General features: G+C 49.6%; 1 non-coding gene across 1 annotated transcript; it reads left to right on the top strand.

The window, feature by feature from the left end:
* The first annotated feature begins 5,321 nt into the window (after positions 1–5,321).
* On the top strand, positions 5,322–5,476 carry LOC143176145 (5.8S ribosomal RNA). The gene has a single exon (XR_013000735.1). It is a non-coding gene; the product is annotated as a 5.8S ribosomal RNA (ribosomal RNA).
* Positions 5,477–7,500: the final 2,024 nt, after the last annotated feature.

The following is a 7,500-nucleotide window of genomic DNA, read 5'->3' as shown; positions in this document are numbered from 1 at the left end:
GTAATAGAACGTTGAGTTGACTTATCGGGTCTTCGTTGGAATTACCGTCGCTGGCATTGTAAACTCCAGATGACCTTGTGATTCCTTCGTCGGGCACTGGTAAAGGGTGGCGATGATGCGTTCTATAATAGAAATACCCGTCGTAGCGTTTCTTCCGAGTCAACCCGCTCACGAAACTCTCTCTCGTCGTGGAATCCCCGCGTCGGAGAGTAAAACGCGAATTCATACTATGAAAACTTACGTCTCTCGACGATGGGACGATCCACGCGAAGAGTTGTTTACGTGCACGCGTATGGTGCGATTGCGTCGATTCGCTTTTCTGTACGGGGAGAAATAGAACGTTGAGTTGACTTATCGGGTCTTCGTTGGAATTACCGTCGCTGGCATTGTAAACTCCAGATGACCTTGTGATTCCTTCGTCGGGCACTGGTAAAGGGTGGCGATGATGCGTTCTATAATAGAAATACCCGTCGTAGCGTTTCTTCCGAGTCAACCCGCTCACGAAACTCTCTCTCGTCGTGGAATCCCCGCGTCGGAGAGTAAAACGCGAATTCATACTATGAAAACTTACGTCTCTCGACGATGGGACGATCCACGCGAAGAGTTGTTTACGTGCACGCGTATGGTGCGATTGCGTCGATTCGCTTTTCTGTACGGGGAGAAATAGAACGTTGAGTTGACTTATCGGGTCTTCGTTGGAATTACCGTCGCTGGCATTGTAAACTCCAGATGACCTTGTGATTCCTTCGTCGGGCACTGGTAAAGGGTGGCGATGATGCGTTCTATAATAGAAATACCCGTCGTAGCGTTTCTTCCGAGTCAACCCGCTCACGAAACTCTCTCTCTCGTCGTGGAATCCCCGCGTCGGAGAGTAAAACGCCGAAGGCTTACTATGAAACTTACGTCTCTCGACGATGGGACGACCCACGCGAAGAGTTGTTACGTGCACGCGTATGGTGCGATTGCGTCGATTCGCTTTTCTGTACGGGGAGAATAGAACGTTGAGTTGACTTATCGGGTCTTCGTTGGAATTACCGTCGCTGGCATTGTAAACTCCAGATGACCTTGTGATTCCTTCGTCGGGCACTGGTAAAGGGTGGCGATGATTCGTTCTATAATAGAAATACCCGTCGTAGCGTTTCTTCCGAGTCAACCCGCTCACGAAACTCTCTCTCGTCGTGGAATCCCCGCGTCGGAGAGTAAAACGCGAATTCATAGTATGGAAACTTACGTCTCTCGACGATGGGACGATCCACGCGAAGAGTTGTTACGTGCACGCGTATGGTGCGATTGCGTCGATTCGCTTTTCTGTACGGGGAGCAATAGAACGTTGAGTTGACTTATCGGGTCTTCGTTGGAATTACCGTCGCTGGCATTGTAAACTCCAGATGACCTTGTGATTCCTTCGTCGGGCACTGGTAAAGGGTGGCGATGATTCGTTCTATAATAGAAATACCCGTCGTAGCGTTTCTTCCGAGTCAACCCGCTCACGAAACTCTCTCTCGTCGTGGAATCCCCGCGTCGGAGAGTAAAACGCGAATTCATACTATGAAAACTTACGTCTCTCGACGATGGGACGATCCACGCGAAGAGTTGTTTACGTGCACGCGTATGGTGCGATTGCGTCGATTCGCTTTTCTGTACGGGGAGAAATAGAACGTTGAGTTGACTTATCGGGTCTTCGTTGGAATTACCGTCGCTGGCATTGTAAACTCCAGATGACCTTGTGATTCCTTCGTCGGGCACTGGTAAAGGGTGGCGATGATGCGTTCTACAATAGAAATACCCGTCGTAGCGTTTCTTCCGAGTCAACCCGCTCACGAAACTCTCTCTCGTCGTGGAATCCCCGCGTCGGAGGGTAAAACGCGATATATAATAGTATATGCCAGTGGTTCGCGCGCGTCGTCTCTGAGATACGCGGTCGACAGAGTTCCGAAAACACGTGATGTGCCACGATTTCCGTGCGTCTTACATCTTTCGACGATGGGACGATCCACGCGAAGAGAACGTTCGTGCTTGCGTGAGGTGCAACAGCGTCGATTCGCTTTTCTGTACGGGGAGAAATAGAACGTTGAGTTGACTTATCGGGTCTTCGTTGGAATTACCGTCGCTGGCATTGTAAACTCCAGATGACCTTGTGATTCCTTCGTCGGGCACTGGTAAAGGGTGGCGATGATTCGTTCTATAATAGTAATACCCGTCGTAGCGTTTCGACCGATGTCACCCGCCACGAAAGTCTCTCTCGACGTGGAAACCCCGCGCCGAAGAGTAAACGCGAAGGCTTACCATACGAAAGAAAACGGTATTATACGCCTGTGGTATGTGCGTCTCGGCTCTGTGATACGCGATCGGCAGAGTTACAAAAAAACGTTGATGGGCCACGATTTCCGTGCGTCTTACATCTTTCGACGATGGGACGATCCACGCGAAGAGTAGTTACGTGCTCGCGCGAGGTGCGATAGCGTCGATTCGCTTTTCTGTACGGGGAGAAATAGAACGATGAGTTGACTTATCGGGTCTTCGTTGGAATTACCGTCGCTGGCATTGTAAACTCCAGATGACCTTGTGATTCCTTCGTCGGGCACTGGTAAAGGGTGGCGATGATTCGTTCTATAATAGAAATACCCGTCGTAGCGATTCGGCCGAGTCACCCGCCACGAAACTCTCTCTCGTCGTGGAATCCCCATGTCGGAGAGTAAAACGCGAAGGCTAACTATATAAGAAATATATAGTATTATTTATGCCTGTGGTTCTCCGTTTGCCCTACTCTCAGATACGCGACTCGGAGAGTTACGAATAATCGTGATGGACCACGATTTCTGTACGTCTTACATCTTTCGACGATGGGACGATCCACGCGAAGAGATCATTCCTGCTTGCGTGAGGTGCGATAGCGCCGATTCGCTTTTCTGTACGGGGAGAAATAGAACGATGAGTTGACTTATCGGGTCTTCGTTGGAATTACCGTCGCTGGCATTGTAAACTCCAGATGACCTTGTGATTCCTTCGTCGGGCACTGGTAAAGGGTGGCGATGATTCGTTCTATAATAGAAATACCCGTCGTAGCGATTCGGCCGTGTCACCCGCCACGAAAATCTCTCTCGTCGTGGAATCCCCGCGTCGTAGAGTAAACGCGAAGGCTTGCTATAGAAGACTATAGTTTATACGCCTGTGGTTCACCGGTTGCCTGCTCTCCGGGGTACGCGATCGCGCAGGAGTTACGGAAGAACTTGATGGGCCACGATCTCCAAGCGGCTATATCTTTCGACGATGGGACGATTCACGCGAAGAGAACGTTCGTGCATGCGTGAGGTGCGATAGCGTTGATTCGCTTGTCTGTACGGGGAGAAATAGAACGATGAGTTGACTTATCGGGTCTTCGTTGGAATTACCGTCGCTGGCATTGTAAACTCCAGATGACCTTGTGATTCCTTCGTCGGGCACTGGTAAAGGGTGGCGATGATTCGTTCTATAATAGAAATACCCGTCGTAGCGTTTCGACCGATGTCACCCGCCACGAAATTCTCTCTCGTCGTGGAATCCCCGCGTCGGAGAGTAACCGCCGAAGGCTTGCTATAGAAGACTATAGTTTATACGCCTGTGGTTCACCGGTTGCCGGCTCTCCGGGGCACGCGATCGCGCGAAGGTTACGGAGGGACGTGAAGCGCCCGAGCAATGAAACGTCCGCAGGAGGAAACGAGCAACCGCCGAACATTGTTTCGCGACGTTTCCATAATGTATTGTCGTTTCGCTCGCATCCCGCTTCTTTCCCCTAGTTTCCTCGACGCGTAGTTTCGCAGCCTTAGTGGACGAATCATTCTCGATTCGAGGAAAGATATGCAGTGGGGCGTGCAATGAGCCCGCCAGAGACCACGATCTCCAATGCGTCTTTACATCTTTGGACGATGGGACGATCCACGCGAAGAGAACGTTCGTGCTTGCGCGAGGTGCATTAGCGTCGATTCGCTTTTCTGTACGGGGAGAAATAGAACGATGAGTTGACTTATCGGGTCTTCGTTGGAATTACCGTCGCTGGCATTGTAAACTCCAGATGACCTTGTGATTCCTTCGTCGGGCACTGGTAAAGGGTGGCGATGATTCGTTCTATAATAGAAATACCCGTCGTAGCGATTCGGCCGAGTCACCCGCCACGAAACTGTCTCTCTTTCGTCGTGGAAACCCCGCGTCGGAGAGTAAAACGCGCGAAGGCTGTGACTGTAACATATATATATATATATACACAGTATACAATGCCTGTGGTTTTTGCGCGTGTCGGCTCTTCGGTATACGCGATCGGCCAGAGTTACGGAGGGACGGTGAAGCGCACGAGAAATTGAAACGGCCGCACGATTGGAACCGAGCAACCGTCGAACATTGTTTCGCGACGTTTCCATAATGCGTTTTCGTTTCGCTCGCATACCGCTTCTTTTCCCCTAGTCTCTGAGACGCGTTTTCGAGCCGTTCTTCTACTATCGATTCTCGTAGAGAGAAGGGACCGGGTAGTCTGGAAGTGGAACCCGCATCTTGCGTGTACCGTACACGGAATTGAGAGGACCGGCCGTGAAGCTCGTTTTAAAGCCGTGCGTCTGACACCCAACTCTTGCGCGCCAATTTCGCGGCAAGAGATAATATGGGACGAATGACCGGCAAAGAGCCAGCTGTGAAGTCTGTTTTTTTAATCGAATCCGTGGACGTGTGTATGCCGTAGCGTCGCTCGTCGTGTTCGTTCATGGTCGTTCCGAGAGAAAGAACGAAAGCGGTAACGAAGGGACCGGCCGTGAAGCTCGTTTTAAAGCCGCGCGTCTGACACCCAACTCTTGCGCGCCAATTTCGCGGCAAGAGATAACATGGGACGAATGACCGGCAAAGAGCCAGCTGTGAAGTCTTTTTTCATTATTTGCTTTCAATCGATCGATCGGTACGATTCGTGCAACGTTTCGCGCGATGCGACGCGAAAACATGCGCGCAACAATAGATGCGTCTGATCGGAAGAACGCGAGGGTCGACTGCACGCGATGGATTCAGTATCGGGTAGGATACAAAATATATCCCCGTCGTTTCCACGCGTGCGAGTCTTCTGCGTCTTTCGCGGGTTTTTGAATGCACTATACGCCCGGAACGTCGAGAAATATATACATATTACTTGAACGTTTTTCGTCTCGAAAGGCTTCGGTGTCGTCTCCAAGGCGACGCCTGAATCTCCTTCGCGCGCTGGTCGGAGATTCAGGTATCAACTTTTATCTTCTCTTTGAAAGAAGAGAGATATTAGGTCGAACAAGTGAGAATAAAATTATATATGTGAAATATAAAATTTATACGATTACCCTGAACGGTGGATCACTTGGCTCGTGGGTCGATGAAGAACGCAGCTAATTGCGCGTCAACGTGTGAACTGCAGGACACATGAACATCGACATTTCGAACGCACATTGCGGTCCACGGATACAATTCCTGGACCACGCCTGGCTGAGGGTCGTTTACGTACCATACACTGCTTGCGTAGCTCTGTCAAATCCCCGCCGTCGTTCACCTCTTCGGATCGAACGTTTTTTTACCGAAGGGCGCAAAGAACGTCTCTGAGTCGGGTTAAGAGAAGGATGCTACGTACGAGCGAACGATGGGTGTCTCGTCGGCGTTTGTCGCGGACACGCGAAAATTCTGTGAATTTCACGGACAGTGTACGTTCTAGTTGTTGCAAAACGATCGGAATCGTTTGTATGGACTCGCGTGAGTGTTCGCGGCGTCGTGCGTCGTTCAATTACGACCGCCCGCGGATACCGCTCCACTGCGATATGGATCTGAGCGACAACTTTTTCGGCTGTTCGTGAGATGAACGGTTTCGTGTGTTTAGAAAAATTTTTTTTCCCGCGCTCCCGACGTCACCTGAAATGATGCGTCAGAGGTGAAAGAAAATATTAAGAAGTCGAGAGAGAGAGACTACACACGTTTTATTCATATTTTGTATACCGTGCGTGAGACGGATGTGCACGACACGTCGTATGTCGGTATATTACCGACTGGCCCCAGGGAGATTGTTTTCTTCCTCTCTTACGAATGAGATGTACGTTTCGGAGGATCGTCGTTACCGAAACACACGGCAAAACGAGACTTCTCGCAGCAGAACCTTTATACACAATACACATCGACTCTTTTTACCCCGAGAGAGAGAGAAAAGGTGTATTTCTTTTTTTTATTTTTCGAATTCGACGCACGAACGCTTTGACGACTGGAGAAAAACACGGTGTGTGTTAAAATCGTGCGGGACGAGCATGCGTATTCGTAACGGGTCGAATAGTTCTTATTCCCCGTCGTCGCGTGTCCTCGCTGGACCACCACCGTGCGCTTCCGCCACGTTCAGTTGAATTTCGAAATATATATATATAAAAAGAATCACCATATACTCTCTTTCGGGAGGTGTATTTTTATCGGTTTCTGCTATAGAGAAGAGACGGAGATCGTGTTGTGAGGTGTAACGTTTCTGTATCCCCGTTTCGGAGGATCGTCGTTATCGGCGGAACACACGTCAAAACGAGACTTCTCGCAGAACCTTTATACACAATACACATCGACTCTTTTACCCCGAGAGAGAGAAAAGGTGTTTTTCTTTTTTTTTTATTTTTCGAATTCGACGCACGAACGCTTTGACGACTGGAGAAAAACACGGTGTGTGTTAAAATCGTGCGGGACGAGCATGCGTATTCGTAACGGGTCGAATAGTTCTTATTCCCCGTCGTCGCGTGTCCTCGCTGGACCACCACCGTGCGCTTCCGCCACGTTCAGTTGTATTTCGAAATATATATATATAAAAAGAATCACCATATACTCTCTTTCGGGAGGTGTATTTTTATCGGTTTCTGCTATAGAGAAGAGACGGACGATCGTGTGTGACACCACGTGGTAACGTTTCCGTATCCCCGTAAAATACGTTTATCTTTTCTCGTAGAAAAGAGAGAGGAAGAGGCAGGAGCTCCTCTTTGGCGAGGCTTTCGAACGTCGCGTCCCGTCCGCCGGAATATAATGATATAAATATATAACCGCCGCCGACTTTGTGCGAAAGCGTTGAAACGAACGCGTCGGTCGCCCCATGGTGTGTGTTTGTCGTGTCTTCTTTTCCTCTTCTGCACTTCTCTTCACTGTCGATCGCGAGACCGCGCGAGATCCGCTTCGGTCGTCCAGTCCCCGAAAATTCTTCTCGGACGGGCGTTAAAGTTAACCGGAGCGCGAGATCGTCTAGCGAGAGTCTTTTTCGCGATCGAGTAAAATGTGATAGAAGAAGGAGAAGAGTGTAAAAAGAGAATATAGACACGCGACGCAGCAGAGACCACTGGTGAGGCGCATAAGACGCGTTCGCGAACGATTTTTCGCGACGATACGGAGTCGCGCGTGTCGCGGTATATTTATCATTTATATACGTTATAATATGAATATTGTTGTGTTCGAACGCACTCTCCTCTAGACTTTGTTTTTTTTGCCTTTGAGCGATTTTTATGAAATTCGATT

The sequence above is a fragment of the Nomia melanderi genome, unplaced genomic scaffold (assembly GCF_051020985.1).
Source record: "Nomia melanderi isolate GNS246 unplaced genomic scaffold, iyNomMela1 scaffold0389, whole genome shotgun sequence".
Lineage (NCBI taxonomy): Eukaryota > Metazoa > Arthropoda > Insecta > Hymenoptera > Halictidae > Nomia > Nomia melanderi.
Note: the sequence above shows the minus strand (reverse complement) of the source record. Positions and strands in the feature narration are given on the sequence as shown.